Genomic DNA, 24757 nt, shown 5'->3' with positions numbered 1-24757 from the left:
TATAAGCTTATTAACTAGACACTAGCGGCCCAATTCGAACTTTAAGATACGTCAGTTAATAGATCTTGAAACAATATGGATTAGATATGTCAGTGTCAAATGTGACGTTACTTCAAACAAAAATGTCACTTTTGACATTGGCACATCTAATCCATATCGTTTCTAAATGTATTAAGTAATTGACGTATCTTAAGGTTCGAATCGGGCAGCAGGTATAACGAAGTTCTCATTCACATTAGTATTAATTTAGCCTTCATTTCAAGATATGCTGGTGACATATGGGGTCGTCCATTAACATCACAAAAAAATTCGATTTTTCAGACCCCTTGTCACACTTTTTAATAGGAGAAAGATAGGTCTTTAATACTTACTGTCACACTTGGCGTCAGGCCCTTTCCCTGTGACGTAATTTGTGGATGAACCCTATTCGCAAAAACCCTAACTGTCATAACTAGGTTCAGGTCTTTTGGGTTCTTTATCTTGTAATTGGGTATTTTACCCTACTAAGATACCTAGTGATGTACCTATACCGGCTATACCTGATTTTAGAGACGCAATATCGAATTATCGATATAAACATTATAAACTCCATTTAACCTCTCACGAAATGGAGTAAATTAAATCCAAATCCATTACAGAATCGGAATTCAATCTCAAATATCAAGATAATGTTAATTAATCGTTAATAACGAACGTCCAGCATGATCCTTCCAGCCCAGGCATTCATGATTAAAATCTCCCATACAACCACAAACGCTACTTTGATACATGTATAAATCTTTATGATATGAACCTACCAACTCCCTTTCAAACTACAAAGAAAATTCTACTTTGATTAAACTGTGTAAGGTTGAAAATAGGTTGGGGATTTCAGTACCACCTGTCAAGTGATATATTGACCTTAAATAACATATCTTATTTATGTTGAATCGTAACCAAAATGTATAAAAAGTATGTTTTATTATAAATCGACCGACACGGAGTGGGTGGATAACTAAATTTGTACGCAACCTTGTAATACAAGTTTGTATGTATGTATGGACAGCTGCAGATAAATTGAGAGATAGTGTTTCTTTCTCTGTTTAATAGGCTCATTGTAATGGCTATTGTGGGCTTATCGGAGATATTATTAGAAGTACTAGATGCTAGTGATGCTACGCTAAATTGTACAATCGCCATTTTGTTTTATTTCTGTGGATCCTTTTATTTTGTATCTCTTTTCTGCCAATGCACTTACACGATCTTGGCTTGACTTTAAATACACTAACAGGAGTAACAGGCCAATTCGAGTATTAGTTATTACTTATTAGATATGTTTCCAATATGATAGTAATCTGTCCGTGTCAGCAGTGACATATTTGATTGAAAAAATGTCACTTTTGATGTTTTGATGCTGTCAGATCAGTATTGGAAACAAATCTAATAAGTAAAACTCGAATTAACCTGGTATATTCTTAACAAGAGACCATCTACTGTTGTTTAAAATAGTAGGTAAGTACCTACAATACATACTATACCTACATATGTGGTTTTAAAATAAACCTATTTATGGTTGGCTACAAGTATATCCCAATCATCAGCTTCTGTAATGTTGCCCTCTTTGTAGTATATATACAGTCAGCAATGCTTAGCATTCCTACATAATTACATAAGTTACATTACATCTTACCATTTACTTATCATACTTACTGGTGCTTACTTATTTTTGTCCATTAAATGCAATCTCGATTTACAATCTGATATTCGTAGTTACGTCAGCTATAATTCTATTATTAGGCCGTTTGTTAGCTACCTAACTATGTAGTCGATTCCGTCTCCTAGTTTGGTTTAAAGTATACTCATCAAATGCAATCAGTTGACAAGTGCATCTTTCACTAATTACTCTAAATACATATTCTCATAACTCATTACAGCTAGTATAGTTTAAGAAATATAACTTGTACCTATCTCGAAAAGCTTGTCTAGTGTAACGGTGCAATAGTTATTTATTTTACAAGGGGGCAAAGTTGTTGTTTAACCGCTCGTGCTAATATTGATACCCGAGCAAGCGAAAGATTCCAAAATTGAACCACGAGCGTAGCGAGTGGTTCGAAAAATGGAATCTTGAGCGTTGCGAGGGTTTCAAAGCACGAGGGTTAAACAAAATTTGCCCCCGAGTGAAACACTAAATTTTTCACCACACCAACCCGAAGCAAATATTAATGTAAAATATCAAACAAAATCAAACCAAATCAAATCCAAATGAATGTTATTAAATATGTATCATCCAAAATCATCATTTAAAAGTCAATTCTACCAGCAAACATAAGAAAACAACTCAAAATTTGCATTTGATTACTTTGCCTCACATGTGGATAAAATGCAACTTGGCTATTCGTTTTGAAGTGCAAAGTAATTCTTTCCGAGCTGGTGTGGTGAAAATTAAATTTCGTCAACTATAAACACATAAACTTTGTTTAAAGATCATTGTTGTACCTACTTGACCTACTTCCTACATTATAATTTCGGCTAACATTCAAACTGGCTGATTACAAAGCGTTCAAAAACAAAAGCGTCACAATTCGAAAATGGAAATATAATATATAACCGCAACCTTACAAAAGCGATCGCCCATTAAACCCTATCATAATTCAAACCTATCGAGTTTTCAACTCGACTATCTCGAACGACCTTTTCCCACCCCTATCTTTTCATTACCTTTCATTCTAAATTCGACTTTGAATACATGAGGTTATGGTTCAGATTTGTATGAATAATTTATTAGATATAAGAGGTTCTCAAAGTTTTTCCCCCCTATGACATTCACGCTAAATCTCTCGGAAGGCGTCCCATACATTTTTATTTCCAAAATAAATAATAAAAACATAAATAAATGGCCGGAAACATTTGTCCGGCCGCGTCAAGCGTAATCCGGTCCTGATTTATTATTAATTATGTTTTTTCAGGAATTACATAAATTCGAAGTAAGCCGACGGGTTTGGGTTTATTTAATTTGGGTTCCGAATGACGCTTGTTTTTGTTTTGTAAAAAAATGGTATATCATTGCGGGTAATTAGGTCCCTATCAAAGAATATGAAACATGATTCACCCTGTATTAGGTTACTTTATACCTAATATTCACATGATATTTAAAATAACACATAAGTAGATAATTCTGAAGTTATTTTTAGAAAGAGTCATAAGCACACAAATGATAATTTTCATTAAAAACAAGACCGAAGTGATCCCATAAGTGTTCCGTGAACAAAGTTTTGTACGGAACACTAAAAATTGCTAGGTGTTTTAAACATAAAACTAATTTAGGAAGTTTTGGAACAGTTTATTTCCAGTTAGTTACGATACTATTAGTTCAGTAAATACTTACCCCCTTATTCATAAACGGGCTACAAACCTCATTTAGCTAATAATCGTTTGTCTTTATCTGTCATTTTGACTTAATGTGTTTGTTAGAAAGGAATAAAACATAATTTAACTAAATCAGGCACGTAAAGTTATAAGAATAAGGGAGTTAGTCTAGGTACCTACTTATTACGCTAGAAAAAAAATACACGAGTAATAAATCATCACAACAAATCAATAATTATAGCTGTTTATACAATAAATATATATTAGAAACAAATATCCGGACTAAGACAGACAGTAGTTCATTTATACTATACAAAAAGTTAAATGGCTATTGATGCGTTAATAAGATACTACTAGCGCCATCTAGTTAATTCTGAGAGTATTAGAAACTTTAACGAGGAGCGCACTGGATAAACTATGAAATATTGCTGTTAATGAAAGTTTGAGAAGATTTATTGAAATATTGAGAAAAACCTATTTTAAAAACAAATTAAACAGTGTTATATTTCAATTGTAGTTTCTTACGATTGTAATCTAAATGAATCAAATTAAATATTATCTAATTATGAATACCTTTTTTTTTATCTAGGATTTTACCCTTTTTGTACCCAGTCGTATTCTAATTATTGTTCATGATAATCTACGCTATATATTATTAACGCGTTATATTTTTACCAACATTAAAATCAGGTAAATTAGCATCAATTATAAGATAATTAGGTAAGTAATTCACAAATTCGTTCATATTATTTAATTAACTTATATAATACTTTATACTAATAATTATAATCCAGAACGTAAAATCCACCTCATCGATTTTTTACCATCTCTTCACTAACACAAAATCGATACCCAAGACATCGATACAACTCAAACTCCATTCTTAAAATTGTCACTGGCCACGAATTCGAAATTCAAATTCCTCATCCGTCCGCGGACCAATCGATGCGCGCCGTTGCGCTGTCTTCGCCCGTCGGCCGTTACGCACCTTTATGGTCTACCCCCCGCCCCGCGCCCCGCGCGGCGCCCTCAAGGCACATGACGAATCAATATGCTACGAACAAACTCGACACTTATTTATTTTATGCGATTTATTAGTGTGTCCGGGTGCAGATATGCAGGGGTAGTATTGTCGTGAAACTGTCAAAAGTGTCAAATAATTTGTCAACTGTAACAACAGCCGACTAAAAATAGTGCGACATAAAATAGTAGATATAGATAGACGGTCAAGCAAATCTTGTCAGTAGAAAAAGGCGCGAAATTAAAATTTTCTTGAGACGCTATCCCTTCGCGCCTACATTTTTCAAATTTGCCGCCTTTTTCTACTGACAAGATCTGCTTGAGTTGCTTGACCAAGTATATTAAATAAAAAGGAACTATAAATATTCCATACTCTAAATTGTTGCCATGTTAAGCATTTTACGTCAAAAAAGTGACAGTTACGTAGGAAGTGGCGCCCTCAATAATTTTCTACACTTTCTTGTGGACTATAATTTGATATTTGATTTCTGGGTCATCTTTATCTGGGTGCAGATATTGCAAATGTCTTGGTGGGTGTAATGTCTGGGTCTTTTAAATTTAATTTCAAGAATTTTGATTTTTATGTGGGCTTATCCAATAGATCTTCTTTGATCAATTGGAACCAAAAGTTTCTTAATAGATACAGTCATTTTCGTCCATCAAAAGTTTGACATTTAGTGATTGTTACCAAAACTCAACTACTAATAGTGTTTTTCTAATATTTTTATGTACTTATTTAAATCAAACGGCATACACAAAATTTCGTATATCTCTTAAAATTAGAGTCTAGAATTCAATTTTCGAACTAATAACGGCCTCTAAATGTACAAGTAAATAAAAAGTCATCTTCAGAGACATCTGACCCCCTACTAGCTGACTCTAGGTACAGTCGACGTCAAAGATATGTTTACACTTTTCGCCTTATTACAAAGGAGTAAGGTGCAAAAGTGTAAACATATCTTTGACGTCGACTGACCTAAAATTCTTCATTTAGCTTCTACCTCATATGAGAAATCCACCCTACCACCTTGAACTTGAACTTGCCTCTGCTTGTTCGGTCTTTAAATTATTTGTCCCTTGTTACAACAGTTACTGTTTGGTTATTTTTAACCGCAGCAGCAAAACAGCAGTTTTCTCCCTGCACGCGGTGGGATAAAGTACTTTTGAGTGGCATTTGTTTGATGGTACAGTCAAGGAATTTAAATTCCGACCCATTTCGTACTTTGTCACAGTGACAACCGTATGAGGTCTCTAGCGGCTTTCATATTGATTGTCACTGTGACAAAGTACGAAATGGGTCGGAATTTAAATTCCTTGACTGTACTTATATAATCTTTCGCAAAATCAATTTGGCTATGATATTGGACACATTCATGTTTGTATTTATTGTGTTATCACATAAATTTGATGCTGAGTTATGGATGTCTTCTATGTATTTATGTATTTATTTATATCCATCTATCATATATATTGTTGTCTTGTAACTCACAACACAAGACATACCTACTTATTGGGCTTACAGTGGGACTGGATCGATTTGTGCAATATTGTCTCATAATATTTACTTATTTAAGTATGCAGGTATGCTTCAAAATTAATATTATTCTTAATTGTAACGAAACGGAACTTAATCTTGTGAACCGATATTTTTTTAGTCATCCTAGCGTTTAAGACGACGCTCGAAAGACGCCAGATGTGGGGGGGGCCTTAATACTTTTCTATTGATTGAAAAATTTAACCTAAATAAAACAAAAGCTAGTCAAAAACACCCATATACACTAGAATGAGCTATTTAAAAATAAGTCCGCAACTTTGACTCCTATTCTCAAGACATAAAGTTCCAAGATGTACACATATTTTCGAACGTCGTATAAACGACAATAACAGCTAAAATTAACTCGACAACTTTCGATCTTATTGCCAAGACATAAAGCTCCTGGATGCGTACATATTTTTGAACGTTCTCGCGCCATAAGTTACAATTTATGTGGCGAAGATGACCCGCCGTGCCGCCAGTTTTAAGGTATGACTTTAATAGTTTTATGAGACCCATAAACACTTAGCATAGATAACACTTTATATTCTTTATTTATGTATAATATATATAGCTGGTCAAACAAATCTTGCCAGTAGAAAAAGGCGGCAAATTTGAAACATATAGGCGCGAAGGGATATCGTCTCATAGAAAATTTGAATTTCGTGCCTTTCTCTACTGACAAGATTTGCTTGACCATCTATAGATTTAACTGTGTGATTATTCATTTGTCTATTTTTTTATACGTACATCTTTATGTTTCTATAAAAAAAATTGCCTAAATATACCGGGTGTGACCTGTAATATGAGTAAAAAATTAAACTCGTAATTCATCCAAAACCGATAGGAATATACATAGATAAAGGTTAGGTACAATAAAATTGGTTTCTGCGATGAATCCAGCAAATTATTAATTAACTAATAAATAATTATAATCTGCCAGAAATAAACACGTGCTTGTGTATTCTATCCATCCATCCATATCATCCATATCTAGTGACATTTCTAAGAGAGTAAAATAATGATTTTTTTGGTTCCATTTTATGTCGCACTATACAGAATTACAGATATTCCATAATAAGCCGTTAAAAAAGTAGCCATGGGATGGATAATGATGATGATGAGTAACAAAATTTCCGCAACAATTTTATATTATAAGTAGATATTGTCAATAAATTTAAAAAGGTACCTTACAGAATGTTGTTAATTAGGTAGGTATGGTAGGTTGGTAGTATAGTGGGTAGTGAAGGGCGATGATTCAACATACAAGAAAGGAAGATTGACTCATATAAGGATACTTACGTGTCGACAACTCGGGGCCCAATTCAGACCCATCAACTTGTTACGGTTTTGATACGACCTTGAAAGTAGGACGTCCACCCACAAGATGGACAGACGACCTTGTTAAGGTCGCCGGAAGACGCTGGATGCGGGTCGCTTCCAACCGGCACGTATGATGATGACGACCTTGAAAATCGCTCAGGCTGATTGGTGCTTGCGAAATGAAGTGGAAATATGTGAGATGCGCATGCACCAATTGTATTAAAACCATACCACATTGTTAAATTAGAATTGACTTCCATATTGCTGGACTAGAGCGGAAAAAAGATTGTTGATAGGACTCCTATCAACTATGTTTTTAGGAGGCATTAGGCCAGCGTCTATACGGTCCCTATTCCTATCTCTACTAATAATAATATAAAGAAATGCAATAATAACTCTGTCTGTCTGTACTTATTTCAGAACGATTTCGATGAAATTTGGTATTGAGATAGTTTGAGTCCCGGGAAAGGACATAATACGCATCACATTGTCTTTTATTCAACCAAATTGATTTATTCCTTAACTATGAAAATACTGGCAAAAGGACTGTCGGGCTATATCGATACGAAATCGTTGTAATTCATAATTTTTAATTAATAAGCAATTAAATAAAAGTAGGTACAACGGTTTACAGGTCACAAAACCTGCGGCCAGCAATAACAATTTTCTTCTAACAATTTCGTTTCATTAATAGCCATTTTATGGACCAATTAACATTTGCTACTTTTCAACAAATAATTATAACAACATCCTATCTTATTATAACCAAAAATCTAAAATCAACTATATTTCAAAGAGATAAAGTTTAAAATTGGAACGCGTTAGAATCGTGATGCGAACATGTGAAAATTGCCGCTCGATTTGTATCATCGCGGAGACAAAATGTCGGAAGTTTTTTTTTTCAACGGAAGGAAGACGAAGGCTTCCTCCAGTGTGCCTGTTTAGGTGCTTTTTATGGTAATCGCGGAGATTTGCAGGCGACTCTTAGCGCGTTTATTCATGGGAAATTAGGAGGAATAACATTGTCGCCGAAAAAAGACCTAAGAATTTGGCAGCTCTTTTGTTTATTGTCCACAGAATTACAAATATACGTTGTATGCTGTTGCTGTAGTCATTCGCTCTGAGGTGAATACCAAGACCATAATAAAAAAAAAACTTTTCTCTTAATAATCTCACAATAAAAAATATAATATTATTAATTGCTACTGTGTGCTAACGTACCTACTATATAGGTACTCATATGTTATTTTTAATAAATGTGCCTTATGCATGCTTACAGTTAAATACCTACAATAAGAGCAATTAAAAACATAATTTTCTCAAACAAAATTTTCATTATTCTAAATAAGCACAAACATGCTTATAAATATTATAGGTGCTTTGCCCAATTGCAAGATCTTCAAATACCCCCAGCAGCAGAAGTTAAGAATTGCCAGTCTTATAATATTTCGTTACAATTTCATCTGAACATAACGGAACGTTTTCGACAGAAGGGTTCCGTAATTTCACCATTTAGCTGAATTAAATTTGAGAAGAAAATGCAGATGTCAATATATCGCAATACATAATAGGTTATATTATAGTAGTTTATGTGACTGTTACATAATGAAAGGCATTATAATACGAGTGCGGGTTTATGAAATGAGCAGAAAGCGAGTGACTCTATAATATACCTATAATATCACTACACGTTTTAAAACAAAGTCCCCCGCCGCGTCTGTCTGTTTGTGTGTTTGTTTGTATGTTTGCGATAAACTCACAAACTACTGAACGAATATCCATGCATTTAGCTTTAACATCAGCTGAATCTTCTTTATATCTCCAATTGAGTTTTTTTTTGTACTCAATTAAGACAAATCAATAACACATTGCTGCCAACCGTTTAATTAGGTAGATATGTAGTGCATAATTGTTTTCCATCGTACATTCTCGGAAACGTTCGTATTTGTCATGCTACTTCAGTCAACCTCAGTATTTTTTTACCGAGACTGACTGAAATAGCAAGACACGTCCGTACGTTTCCGTGAAAATACGATTCCGGGAAAATAATATGCACTATAACTGTACAATCCGTCATTCCATTTCATCGCGAAAGTTCCGTTCCACGCACCCTCGAATGCATAACAGACAACAGCTAATCCGAACGTTATCGTAAATTGTCAGTTTATGACGTGCAGAACGACCGCGGGGCGCGGGGGAGGGGGGGGAGAGTTTTCTAATTTCGCCCCTCACGCCATTTTGACGCGGCTAATTCGTGTAAGCAGTTTCTGAACGCGCTTGTTTTGAGCTCTTCAATTTTACACAGAACAATCTACAGTTGGTATGAGCCTGATGTATATGAGAATAAGCGTGGTTTTAGATTGTGTTTTTATAAAATATGTTGGCAAGGGGCTTTTACCTACAGTGCAATTTACATACATTCTGTTTGTTCGGTTTTTAAATTGGGAATTAGCCGTGTTAATTGTGAATATTGCGATACGTTGTTTTTGTACGTCATTGTAATTATTGTTTATTTGGATGAAAGATGTTTGTTTAAGCCGATATTGGGGAGGTCTCGGAACGTGTTTCGGCGGTTTATGGAATACTTAACTCTTATACGTAATGCGGGAAAAGGGACAATTAAGGAAAATGTGACGTTTTTGGGCCGATTTCTTTTTATTGACAATTTTTTTTTCTCCGTTTTTGATAAAATTTGGTGGATAGATAGAGTTCCCTATTCTGTACAATATAAGCGCAATTTCACTGTATGGTATTTTCGTAACTCAACCTAAAATTTAATTGGGTACATACATATTTTTTTTTTATGAAATAGGAGGCAAACGAGCAGACGGATCACCTGGTGGTAAGCGATTACCGCCGCCCATGGACACCCGAAGACAACACCAGAAGGGTTGCAAGCGCGTTGCCGGCCTTTAAGATGGGAGTACGCTCTTTTCTTGAAGGTTTGAAGGTCGTATCGGTCCGGAAATGCCGCAGGCGAAGGTTCATTTCGTTCAGAAGATATTTTTCGGGACAAGTTGTGATTTCGTATTTAGGTATCTGGATAAAATTTGCCTCTTTTCAAGTGCCACTTGCACTTCATACCGGGCAAATTTTATCCTAATGTAACGAAGATATTAGTGACCAAAATACAAAATCGGCCGTAACATCCTATTTGAAATACAAAATTAGAAGTAGCATCAAGATCTGATTCGGTCTAGGTTTGTTGGAGGTCTTATATAACTATTTATTTATTAGTAGTTATTAGTAGTTTTTACTAACGCTGGATGCGGGTCGCTTCCACAACCGACACGTATCCTGGAGATCCAAGGGGGAGGCCTATTTTCAGCAGTGGACGTCTTATGGCAGTTATGGCTGAGATGATGATGATGATGTTGAGTAGTTTTTATGTGAGTGTCGATCAGGACATTTGCATCAAAACCTTAAATTATTTTTACGCAGTCGAGTTTTTTGTATGATGACGCAACAGTTGGCAACCTTCTTAAAATGGACTGAAAAAAAAACACATCCCAAAAATGGCTGCCAGTCATGTCATTCCACCCTAATAAATAACCCGAAATCCAATAATTATCTTCCGATGCGCCACAAATCAGTCGTACGCGCATACTAATGCTGTATCCTAACATCAGATTAAAAACATCAATACCTGTCACTGTAGGAACTCCCACGTAATTATAGGCAACAATAACCGCGGGATTAACATATATCAAGGTGGAATAATTGAAGGAATCGATTAAATGAAGAGTATTAATTGTTGATGCGCGGGCGCTGGTCGGGAGGTTTATTCTGAGAGGAATGAAGTTCGTTCGAGTTTCAATCATTACTCAGAGAGGTCTTCAAAAGGTCTTATATGATGAGAATGAGACTTAACAACAGTTATCACTACACTTTATAAAACCAAGTCCCCCGCCGCATCTGTCTGTTTGTATGTTCGGGATAAACTCAAAAACTACTAAACGGATTTTTATGCGATTTTCACCTACCAATAGAGCTTGAGGAAGGTTTAGGTGTAAAGTTGTAAGGTGAAGGTTTTGTTAAGGTTTAACCATGCGAAGCCTGGGCACTCATTTGTTTTGAATAAAATGACGTAGAATTTAATAATTTAGTCCGCCATTTGTACATTGTTGTACCTATATATTTTGTGCAATAAAATTTAATAAATCACCGATGTGATATGATGAAATGAGAGACCTCCGTCAATCACGCTTTAATCTAAAAGTATCGATTAATAGAACGTACTGAACGTAGGGTTTGCAAGTGGTATGCAATCATCCGAATCCAACTTTTATGGTACCCGAATCTAATGGCTCCTCTACACGATGGGCTAGCGCCGGCCACTCCAAGGGACGCAGCCATGCGGTAGAATGAGATATATAGCAATATCACTTGCTCCCTCTAACGTATAAATGCGTCCCTTGGAGTGGCCGGCGTTGGCCCATCGTGTAGAGGAGCCATAAACCCGAAGACAACGGGTCTTCAGCACAATTAGGATCCGGATTTAAAATTCTCAAGACGCCTCCATGCATATCACAGCGATTTGGTTGAAGCTGCACTAAAGTTTCGTAGCCGTTTCAGAATAGGGCCGCAGATCAGTTTCATGTCCGTGGGATATTAGATGTCCGTCCGTCCGTCCTGTAGAAATAAAACGAGCCACGAATGATTACTACTAATAACATATTTGCATGTAGACGCTTGTTGCTATGTGCTATGTGCTGGAGTATATTATTTGTAGGTATATTTGTAGTCAAAGAGTAGTGTAGTGTTACTACTTTGGAGTCAATATTAACAGCATTTGCAATTAATTACTAATGATTATGTATTTATGAGTGTGCTAGCACTATTGGGAACATTAGAGGGCCAAAAAATGATTTAGGTACCACTAAATACAGAAGCAAATATCAAAAATTCTACAAAGGGTGGATTTAAAATAATATGCAATGCAATAATATGCATTAAATAGCATTTTATTACGAACAAAAGTTAATTTACAAGATGACAAGCAAAAACATTAAATTAATAGGGATGTTTTAATGTTTTTGGGTGAATTTTGTATTCGTTTTAATAATCTAATTTTTTTATTTATTTATGCGTTGTTTCATATTTTCGGTGTGTCAACTTTATTTGGAATTATACATTTTAGTAGCATATTAACATGTTATTAACATGCGAAATAGTGCCTTTCCACAGTGTGCATTTAATTTTAATTTTAAGTGAAACCTTAAAAGCACAAGAAGTTTTATTCAAAGAATTCAGTAAGCAGAGTGTTTAGCTTTTAATACTTTGAATTGGTGTTTACTTAATATAAACATATTTTGTAATATTATTATATATCATTTATCCCCTAGTTATCACCACCACAGATAACGCTAATTTATCTCCACACACATCCGTCACCGTTAATCGAAATGTTTTTTGCCGCCAATGTCCCAGGGTTACAATACGTCATTTTCCACACATGATCACCTCCCGACGGATTAGGAATGACGCATTTCCAGAACATGTTAAGCGCCAAGAATTGGCATATTTCCATCGCGAGTTATTGCCGCGAGGGGACCAGAATAAGAGCGATCTATGGCAGGTTATTTGCAACTTTTCACTTGACCCGTTGGCAATGGCAACATAAATGCTAAACTTAGCAACTTTTGAAGCCACTTAGTATACATTTGCTAACTAGCAAATTATTTTTCCATGTGAAGCATGTTTTTAACTTTTTAGCAACATTCGCCTCCCGTCTACATGTTTGAAAATTTATTGGCAACGTCACTAACTATACTTTAAGTTAGGTATAGGTTTAAGAAAAATTAAATACGCGAATTCTCGAGGTATTTGGTTTTTTTAAGAGACTCGTGGACAAGGGACACGGCCGGCCGCCTTGCAGCTTTAGCCGAAAAAATTACCAAGTTGACAGACTAAGACACGAAAGGGGGCGAGTTTTCCCGGGGGGGGGGGGGGCTACATTTGTATGGAGAAACGGTAAAGACATGCAGGGGGCATTTTAACAGCTAACACAGTGTATTCCGCGAGTGATTTTGGCTGACGCACTCGTGAGCTTGTCAAGCAATAAAAATATCACCCCTGCCATATACTTCCTTTCAGTTATCGACAACGCATCAATACAAAATAATGAGCGAAATAACCCCCCACAAAACGACAAATTCTAACACAAATACACGCGTCTTACGACCTTTCTTACTAACAATCAGAATGGCACCATCTGCCGACAGAGGCGCTGTCGTCGAAATTTGTCAATTATGTTTTTTTTTATGATTTTCTTTTACGTCTTATGTTAATCTTCTTGACGTATGAGTATTCCCGAGATGAACGTGTTGTTTGATTGTGTGGCTTTGGAGGTGTTTTAGGGAAGTCGCTGGCCCAATATTACACGGTTCTATGTTACATTTTCAATATAGTTGAAATTGGACTTTAATGTCACCATGACAATGTTCAAATTTCAGTTCGATAAAAGAGAAACATAGAACCCTGTAATATTGGGACAGCGAATTATTATAAAGGAATATGTCATGCTGTTATTAAGCATGAATAAAATACCTTTATAGATTTTTCTATCTACCTATCGTCTAAGTATTGGTAAGAACCATTTGTTTAGATAATTAAATATACAGAGGTACTACAAATAATAAATACTACAAATACGATAGGTACAAATACAAAACTAATTTAATAAAGCTAGCTTAAATCTAAAATAGGCCCTTGAGGCATTGTACCAAGGATGCTGGCGGCATTTCCCCGCTGTATCGCAATGCTGATACGTTGTGCGAGGAAGCCACCAGCTCTTCGGTCACCAGTTACGTCCACCAGACGCTTCGAGATTTCTGCAATGTAGTGTATCTAGAGACTTTGACTATAAGACAGACGATTAGATAAAATTAAATGTAAGTATATAGAAAGTTCTATGACATACAAAATACACAGGACTGAGATTGAGATTAGTTACCATTTTGTGAAACTATTTTGGAGCAACTCTACTATAGTAAGCATCTTAGCCTATGGTCGCATGAAACACCACTGTAGTCACATCTGTTTAACCATACCTAACCAAATTAAAAGCATAATAAGCAATTTAATATTTAAATGTACGCTGATCTTATGACCTCTTCATTTTCATGTCAATAAATATATTTTTATAGCAATGATCTATGTTCAAACGACAGAAACATGTGGGCATGCCGACAGCCATCAGAAAGTTATTTATATTATTTAATAATTGCATTAATTTATTACTAAATGTCGGTGTTAAAGTGAGACAACTTACATCATGAATAATATTTCTTTTACCAAGAACTTGCTTTGATAAATTGGATAAATGTATCTGCCAGCTTTGCTATATTACGGCTTGCACGTGATGCCTTCCAAAATAATTATAATTAATTTAAAAACAACGAAGTTTTTGGCTTTCTGCGTTACCCAAAAATAGTACAAAAAATTGCAGACGACCTATATTTTAGGACTGGTGGCGCCATCTACATTTCCCGATAAGAACTAACACAATAAGCTCTATGACTTTAATCACAGACTATATGTATGTATATAGTTCCTTTATGCTTTAATCGTTATTTTCGTGTGTTGTTATACTTGTTATTATCATATAATTTGATATATTTTTACACAATTATCAAGCAAGTCGTACTAATTGTCAATACTTCTTAAAAATACGTATTTCAATAACCCTACTTTTTTTTTATACAGCATTTTGATACAGTTATAACCCTGATTAGTTGTATGTATTTATTATTTGATTGTAGGTAATACATAGTTTGGCTGAGAGGAAACTCTGTTTACCGTTCCAAGAGTTAGTAATGTAAAACTACGTTATATGTAAATGTTTAGAGCTACTAGCGCCATCTAGTTCGTATGATATAAACTAAAATATAATTATCTTATCAATTATATCTAAAAACCCCTCATCTGTAAGTGTATTCTAAATACCTATAATTTAAACTAAAAATATACAAAATAAATTCACACCTTTTTAAAACATGTTATTATTAAATTTATAACACACGTTATTACTAGCGTCATTATGACACCTCATTTTCCCGCGCGCCGCCATGATGGATTAACGTCACGCGTTTTCTTTTTAAAACGCAAACAAGCCAGCACCCAGCCTTTCCAGCCAGCTAATATCCGTTAATACCTTGCCAATCATGTCGCGAGTCAATTTTCAATTTTCCCGCTTAATAAGAACGTCAACGGCGAGTCGGCGAACAAAACGCGGTTATTGCGTTTGGTTATGATAAAAGTTAGCAACGGCTTTATTTTTTAAAATGGAACGTTTTGTTATTTTCGCTATTATTGCGTCGTGAACGAAATTGGTGTTGTAATTTTCGAGATTGATTTTTGAGGGAAATTTTGGGCAAACTTTTTATTATTTTAGTTCACGTTTTCACTATAAACAACTATTAAATATACTTTAATATAAAAAAAGAAACAAAATAAAAAATATCACATCAAACTATCATTATTCATTACTCTATCGTCATTCGCCATCATTAACTACTACGAGTACAACGTCATGATGACGTAATCACATTAGAGCGCGCCAAACCGAAGTACAGAACGTGTTAGATAATTTCGCCCGCTCTGTCATGAGCAGAGTGGCGCAGTGGAAGCGTGCTGGGCCCATAACCCAGAGGTCCGTGGATCGAAACCACGCTCTGCTAAGTCTTTAGAGACTTATATCTTTTTGCTTTTTTTTTCAACCAATACCTACTGATGATTATTATTTTTTTGTTTTTATGATTACTTAAGCAAGAATAATGTACATAGTTATTAAAACAATTTTCTGTTAAATTTGGCTATGTGAATATTTTACGATATGTTTTTTAATGTGTTTTACTTATAAGTTTTTTTTTATTGCATTAGTACTCTTATTTAAATAATACCAACCTGGCTTTGCTTCCTCCTAGTAAACACGAATACCAAACAAAAAAAAACTCAAGTCCGAATCAAAGTGAATCGAAACCATTAGTTTGCGTCTGCATTGATTTATGTATAATTGAATTGGCGGCCATTTTGATTTAACTCCCGTAATGACAGCTCGCGGTCGCTCGTGGCTATCCGCACAATGGACATTGTGTTGTGGGGGGTCAAAAATAGATGAATATGTTCCTTCATTGCTTGTACGTGCTTTACCCAGTTGCTAGGAGGTCCAAGTTAAAAAAATGTATACTTAAATAAATAATTTGAAAAACTTTTGAATTTGTATTTGGCCAAATGCGACTTCAACGAAGCCACGCCGCGCCATTCTGTCGCCAAAATAGTATTAAACTGTTTCTGTTGTCGTTCGTGTTGTCGAGTTCTGTCCGTGCAACTGGCCCTTAGTCTGTATGGTGTTTGTAATATGGGCACTGTTGCTTATTTATTTATTTTGATTTATTTATTGAGGAGATAACACAGAAAACATACATGGGATGAACAAAAAGACTTAAAATAGCATAAATAAATGGTCTTAAATACAAATGCTTGCATATACGCATCTCACAGAGAACATATGTATAGTAGTGGACCCTATAATGGACGTGGAACCAGTAATGGGACAAAAAAACATAATTCCTCTAAAATAAGTATCTAAAAGTAGTTTATAAACACTGGCTGTATATTATCATAAATAAGAGTCCTAGAGCTGTTTCAGTTTGAAGTTTTATTAAATTTGGTTGTTTTTTAAGAAATTGGCGTCAACCTAAAAGTTGTCGTGTCACTGAAAAAAAATACCACTACGAATTCTTAACAACTTCGCTAAGAGAGGTGAGTTAATTTATTAAATTTTATTTAATTAATACTTGATGAAAACTAGAATGTGTTTTGTTAATTGCATTTACCATGAGATAAGGTATACAACACACTATGTTGGGACTCCACAGATGTAAAAAAATAGTGGTATTTGGCCCAATCCCATTATAGGAGCTGTAAAACTGCGTACCTCCTATGATGGGACAAATGACAGAATGAGGCTTGCTATGCCATAATTTCATGTTTAAACAATACAGAAATAAAATGTAGTTAAAAAATATGTCAATCAGGAGGTATTCTCGGACTTCGGATAAATTAATATCGTTTTTCCAAACTTTTATTTAACTTGCCCTGTTAGTTAGTCCACTTTTCGATTTCCGATTCAGTTGAAATTTTGTGTAAGTACGTAATTAAGTATGCAAATCGGATGATAATGCAATATTATGATAACATGGACCTGATCTGATGATGGAGACAGGAAGTGGCCATGGGAACTTTATCGCATTAAACCCTAACGAATTGTGTTAGGGTATATTAGAATTGTCTCGATGGATCTAATACAATAATAATTGGCTGTGGAAAGAAAAATACATTCAGCGATAAAAGCTTATACCAAAAATTGATTTATTTTGCCATAATTTATTCCCCATTTCAATATTTTATACTGATAGAGCAATGTCCATTATAGGGGGCCCATTACTGGATCCACGTCCATTACCGGGGGCCCATTACTGGAACTTTGGTGTCCATGACTGGAGAAAAAAAGCATAGTTTTAATTTGTTAAATATGTGGAAACTAATTGCAGTATCTTTGATACAACACGCCTAAAACATGAAAGACGGATAGGACTTTCATCATTTAACACGCTAAGCGGTAGACCATTTACATGTACAGTGGAACCTGGATAATTGCAATCTCAAGGGACCGGCCATTTTTTGTCAATTAACCAGGTTTTTCATTTAAGCAGGTCGCGTCAATTAACGAGGTTCAAAAAAATCGTTGTGTCAATTATAGAAGTTTTCATTAATACAGGTTGCGTTCTGACAAATTTCTTTTATAGAGGTGCAAATAACCATTGAAAGTAGATTTACACGCTTACGTTCTGGGTTTTTAGTCTATAAAAAAGCTATATATAGCTTCTGTCAATACTTGCACTTTTACACTACATTAATTACTACTTTATTTTCTTTATTTTTTTATTTTCATTTGGGTTTAAAGATTCCATTGAATTGTAAAAGAAAGTTTTATTAGAATGTAAAAAGCATACTTTGTTTTTGGTTTTAACAAAACTATTTCACCTACTATAGGCTGTGATAGATACCCAATAAATAAATTGAATTCTGGATGAAGATATAAATAAAATGATCGTTGCTATTAAAATATTGTTTCTGCTGTCTACAACTACATTATTTCAATTACAGAGGTAATAAGTAAGACTCGTTTCAATAATAGAGGTAAAAAAAGAGCAATTATTACGGATTTTTTAACACAGTGTCAATTATAGAGGTCTTAGTTGCGATGTGGTCAATTACAGAGGCAAAATTACGAAAAACACTAAAATCTAAATTGCAATTATAGAGGTTCCAAAATTTCAATTATAGAGGCCTTTTGGTCTCAAGGGACCGGGATCGGACTTTTGGTTGCAATTATTGAGGTTTTCCATTTATGCAGGTGCCAATTAACCAGGTTTCACTGTATAAGGGAAATATCATAAATACTCCAAATTTCCTCTTAAATGTCCCATGACTGGTGCTGTTACTATATAAGTACTTATGTATATTGCTTGATTCATATTTTACAATAAAATATAGTTATAAATAAATATGCGTAGCCACCTGATGATAGTAAAGATTAGATACGGTATACGGTTTCTGAAAGACTGGTCAATGGCAAAAACAGAATACGTAATAGATAATATTATATGTAACCCTTTAAGGCCCACTTGCACCATTCCACTAACCCGGGGTTAACCGGTTAAACCTGGAATTACCATGGTTACCAGTACAATTTGACACTGGGTTGACGGTTAAACCGCTTTACCCCGGGTTAGTTGGATGGTGCAGGTGGGCCTAAGTGGCAGGGACCGGCGGCATAAAATAGTACAGAAATTAAATTTTTGACATTAACTGATAAGGTGTATTCGGGTAATACCGAATGTCGGATAATTCCGAAATTCAGATGAAAATCACCCTTAATTCCATCATAACAAAAGTCTCATTTCGGAATTATCCGACAGTTTTCGACATTCGGAATTACCCGAGTAAACCTTATTCCATTTTCTAGCATGAATCACAACTCTTTACTACCAGGAATGTTGCCATGCAAATATTGCAAATCCGAAAGACCTGTCAGATGTAATGATGTAATAATTATGCAGTTAGGCGAGTGAAAGGGAAATCTAATGATTCGTTTAAGCTTAATGGCGGAGTCCAAGTGTTACAGGAAATCTTGGGGATATGAAAGTCTAGGTTTAATCACAGCACAGGCAAATACACTGCCTACAGCCAAATTCGTAATTTCATTATCTGCTTCTCTTTCACGCTTGTATATTCGAGTGAAAGAGTTAGTTCGCGGATAGGTGAGGGCCATCCCTCACCTTTTGTAACTGTTCCTTTAACCTTTGATAGGTATTTTTAGACGCAATCTGACTAACTAGTGGGTAAGTATATTAGGTATTATAAAAGCTACATTTGGTCATATTAAATATATTAAAAACGGGTCACTCACGTATTTTAAGTCGAAAAACGCTCGACATGTTTCACTCCGTACCGTACCGAAATCCGCTCCGTTTTTAATATATTTAATATGTCTGTATCTCACGGAAGTTTTGTTATTAAAGCTAGATTTTGTCTATGTGTCTACTGTGATAGGCATATATTTGTCAACACCACCATTATCGCCAACCTAATAATAATTTGTGGCGTTTACAACCACTCCAGATATATCACTGCAGAGCAGACATAATTTAGTCGCTGTTTAATTTTAAGTTGAGGTGGTTATTCTACCAATTGGTAAGCAGTGTGATTAATATGTCAAAGAACCTTGTAACTGTCACGTAAAAACTAGAGATCTATAGATAGATCTGACAATTATTGTCAGTTCGCACCTTAGACACAGCAAATCGCAAGGAAACATAAATATACATTCCTCCGATCAACAGCTTATATATTTCACACAATAGGTTCAAAGGTGCCCATCAGTCATTGGCTTACCACGCCAGCACCATTAGTACACGTCAGACTTGCGCGGAAGATGGAGCGTTCTACTCGAGGCCATTAAACGGACCAATCACAGCGCGGTGCGCGCGCACCCCGCCGAGTTCTTTATAACACTCGTGCGCACGAATATATCACACGTCAACTCTCAAAAGGGTTTTTACAAACGTATCTCTTATTCGTCATCGTTAAAGTTAATAAATTATTTAAAACTTTTTGATGTTTCTTCTTATTGCGATGGCATAAACGCTATTTTATTAAGACGTCTTGATCGCATGACCGAGGATCGTAATGATCAGGATGTTAATGAAAATGATGTACCAATATCCTTATAAATCAATGGATCTGTGGATTAGTTAACGTGAATTTCATATTCATGGGTTTGTCAAGTCGAAATATTTATGTTGAATGAGATATATCATGTTTAAACTGTTTTATAGATGTTGGTTTTTATTAGGACAAAGATTTCTCTTGTTTTTGTATTTATACATGGCCAACGTCCGACGTGACTATTTCGATTCGTTTAGACGAATGTCATTTATATGTAAAATAGTTTTGATGTATTTATTATCAATGGGCCTTATGGGCCTCTGTTGGCTAAGCATAAATGATACCAACTTCAATATTGTTCGAGAAACAGCAAAGGACAAAGGTTAGCTCTATATACAGCTAAAGCTCCGAACCATACCAGCATGGAGGTGCAATGAACTACCATGTGAGATCAGAGGCCGAGCTGCAGGTGGACTCAGTGAACCTAATTGTCAAAGTGTGTAAAAGAACGAAACATGTGAGCAGAGCCGTGGAAATTTGCGAGGTCTACAGTTCACAGAGACACTAGTTTCAGATTACGTAGCTATCCGTAATTTCCCAAGACCTTTTTCATTAGAGTATGCCACATGCAAAGCTATCTAAAGGAGGGTATTTAGGTATTTGTCTTCAGAAAGACTCGTGCTCATTTTGACATACGAATCCCAAAACAAAGCCCAGACGCTTCGGCAATCAAAATGTCCCATTTGTCATATTATCTGGCACGATGAAGTACTTTCTCGCAATAAACCTAATGACACAAATATGGCGCTGCGTGAAGGGCATATATTCCTGTAGCTTTCTGAGTATTGGCTTCAATTAATTAAAATATGTTTTAATTCCAAATTAAGCGTTCGCTTGTACCCGCTAATATCGCCGTGAGTGGTTTGCCTCCTATATCATGGAAAATTGCTGGGAGGACATTGTGCTACAAAGACCGGAATGGCGTTCTACTGTTCACAAGAAAGTAGATAATTTGAGCGACAGCATCTGGAAAAGCTAGATGGTCTAGATACTAAATGACATATCCGCAAGACGCGAGCCCTCCTACGCTAAACGTATACCGCAACTCGACTGGACAACTCCACTGCGCATCGTGTGACCTGCACATCTTCAAACTAGTTCAAACCCGTTTGCGAGCCACATTAGAGCATTTCATAATCCAGACAAGAACTGTCAATGGAGTGGCCATTTCCGGATACAGCAAGGAAAACACATTTCCGGGCTAAGTGCAATCAAAGCCAGAGCCCTATCGCAAAAGTCGAAATGTCGTTAACCGCATCTTTATCGCTGGAATGTGCAAACAGCTTTCGCGATTTTCGCGATAGGTCCTATGAACCAGAATCAGTTTCAATAGCCGCCAGGCGCCGCCACTGTCGCACAGCACAACCAACACTACGGCCCGAGGCGACATCTCGCGACGCCGCTGGAAAGCCAGCGCAGCGGGTCGCGAATTGAGATGCGCGTGAGTTCGGAAAGTTATCTTTATTGTTTAAATGATGGGTTGATTGTTGCCGGATTCTGCGAGATGCTCATTTCCTTTTTTTACTTTTTTAAATATTTATATCTTAATTTTTTTGGCATACTATCACGCCAACTGACAGTAAGTTTATTTCATAATTTTGTCAAAAACATGTAAATAATGACTGTCTTATTTTGAGACATCCACTGATGTGACTAGTCTACTACTACTACTAGTAGAAATGAATAAAATCATACACGAACACAGATTATATGACCATAAGTAGGTACCTAAGTAAAGTGATACATTTTAATAGACTCATAATGATATAAACAAAACATTTGAACCCCTCGTGATTGAGAGGAGGCCTGTGCCCAGCAGTGGGACGCGTATATAGGCTAAATTATTTATTTTATTAAAAATGTTAACCCACCTAAGGGGCTGTCCATAAATTACGTCATCGATTTTTGACGATTTTTGACCCCCCCCCCTATAATCATCCAGAAATCATGCTTCAAATGACCTCATTTCCTCCTACTTCATGCTACCGTCATCCGATGCCCAGACCCCCCCCCCCCCTAAATTGAAATGACGTAATTTATGAATAGCCCCTAAGTACAGTTTTTCGTAGTGAAAACCCCTATTTGCCCTATTGAACACACTTTCGTAGGTTTTATAAAGAATGTACGACTTTTATTTTTTCATAAAAAAATCAGCATTACGATGCCCCTTTCGCGCTGTCAAGTAGAAACAAATCGAATAAATAAACACCAAATTTTTGTAATTTCTACAAAATCAAACAAAAGTTTTGTCACCTGACATGACAAAACCCTAGTCTAAACAACGGCAAGTACCAGGTAATGAATCGGCAACTCTCCACGGACGCATCCGTCCGGCAACTTCTGATGGCGGGAATTCGGATTTTAAACGATTAGCCCGTCCGGTCCACTAGTGGGGACACGGAATGATGGATCGGGGATAGATGGGTCAGGTCGCCTAGTATGTGGCACTGAAATGTGGATTTCGGTGATGCGTTTTGTTTTAAGACATAACAAAATGTACGATAAAGTCGATAAATACGATAATCTGTGTTATGGGGCCTAGAGACAAGGCGACAATCGGCGATTAATATAAAGATACGTTATAGTTTAGATATCAACTAGTTCTCTTTTGCAGCGCAATTCGGGCATTCCAATGTCACTTTTACGTTAGATAGCGTAAGATATCTATTAGATGTGAATTGGATCTCTAAGTCATATCCTGAGGAAATCGTTCAAGAATCGCGTAAATGTCATATTTGACAGGTTACATCTTAAACATATCGTTATCGTATCTTGGTGATGTCTAAAAGATATCTAATAGATGTCTATTTCAAAATCCGAATCGGGCCCTAAGCTTAATGTGCGTTTTCCAAAATTTCCCAGCTTCTTTAATACTGTAACATCTCTCCAAAACGACTCCAAAACGCTAAGAAAACATATTAAAGAACAATTAAAAGGCTATAGGCTTGGAATCAATTATAATTCCCATTAGACGAGGGCGGGGCGGTTGATTTATGGGGCTGCACCTTGCTTGCAGCTGCCGCCGGAACTCTGACCTCTATTGAGATAGTACGCTGCCAATGGGTACTTACTATATAAACCAGTTTTACATTGACAGTACTGGCCGCGTAGCCAAGATGCCAATCGCTTACGCTCCGTAGCGATCGAAACGCAACTGTCACTGTCACACTAATATGGAAGAGTGATAGAGAGACGTAATGCTTTTCGTTGTCGAAGCGATAGCGATTGTAACCTTGGCTAGGCCGGCTGGTACCCAAAAATCATAGATACTTACCTATAGGTATTGTACGAATCAGAAATGAGGAGATCCGTAGACGAACTAAAGTCACCAACATAGCCCACCGGATTAGCAAGCTGAAGTGGCAATGGGCAGGCCACATTGCACGCAGAGAAGATGGCCGATGGGGTCTAAAAGTGCTCGAATGGAGACCACGGACTAGCAAGCGCAGCGTAGGATGTCCACTCACAAGATGGACAGACGACCTTGTTAAGGACGCCGGAAGACGCTGGATGGATAAAGACAGTGTCTGTTACTTTTAATCGCGCGGTCTTAAAAAGTGACGGAAATTTTATCACGTGGAAAAAGTCATCCATGATAAGCCTGCAGACCAGTAAATTAATGATTTTACAGGTCCCTTCTGTGGCCGACCTTTTAGTATGCAGTAAATGAATGAACGAAGGTGTTGTGAAGTGAGTGAACGTTCTTACAGCGACCGATCGATGCCGACGTCGTTATTCGGACGACAGCCTTTGACGGGCCGCGTTCGGATACGCTCTACGAGGATTTTGATCATTTCTAGTTTCTAGTAAATGAATGAAGGTATTGTGTAGTGAGTGAACGTTCTTACAGCGACCAATTGATGCTGACGTCGTTATTCGGACGACAGCCTTTGACAGGGCCGCGTTCGGATATGCCCTGCGACGATTTTGGAAAACTCTAAATAGATTTCATTTATTATTCACGAACACGGGACCTAATCGCGTATAATATTAAGTTTTAACATTACCTCCGACATTTCGAGGACGACATTGTCCCCGAGGTCGAACTAACCGCATTTGGTAATGTTTATTAACTTGAACGTTTTGCACACTATTGATGTTACTCGATCGACACACAACACTCACGATATTTGGTTTTTCAACCCCGATTGAAATTGCTATGTTTTTATTTTATTTCAATGGCTTCCCTAACTTTTCTACTATAGAAATGACGATCCGCAGATTTCATGATGTCTACCA

At 36.2% G+C, this 24757-nt stretch overlaps 1 protein-coding gene, 1 long non-coding RNA gene and 1 other non-coding gene across 7 annotated transcripts in view; all 3 read left to right on the top strand.

The window, feature by feature from the left end:
• The window catches only part of LOC134665459 (uncharacterized), a 430855-nt gene that overhangs the window by 300348 nt on the left and 105750 nt on the right, over positions 1-24757 (top strand). The gene's annotated exons all lie outside the window — the stretch shown is intronic.
• LOC134665400 (zinc finger protein 91) overlaps positions 1-24757 on the top strand; it is a 47432-nt gene that overhangs the window by 3629 nt on the left and 19046 nt on the right. The window lies entirely within an intron of this gene.
• On the top strand, positions 15832-15903 carry Trnam-cau (transfer RNA methionine (anticodon CAU)). The gene has a single exon. It is a non-coding gene; the product is annotated as a tRNA-Met (tRNA).

Source organism: Cydia fagiglandana, chromosome 6, assembly GCF_963556715.1.
Source record: "Cydia fagiglandana chromosome 6, ilCydFagi1.1, whole genome shotgun sequence".
Lineage (NCBI taxonomy): Eukaryota > Metazoa > Arthropoda > Insecta > Lepidoptera > Tortricidae > Cydia > Cydia fagiglandana.
Note: the sequence above shows the minus strand (reverse complement) of the source record. Positions and strands in the feature narration are given on the sequence as shown.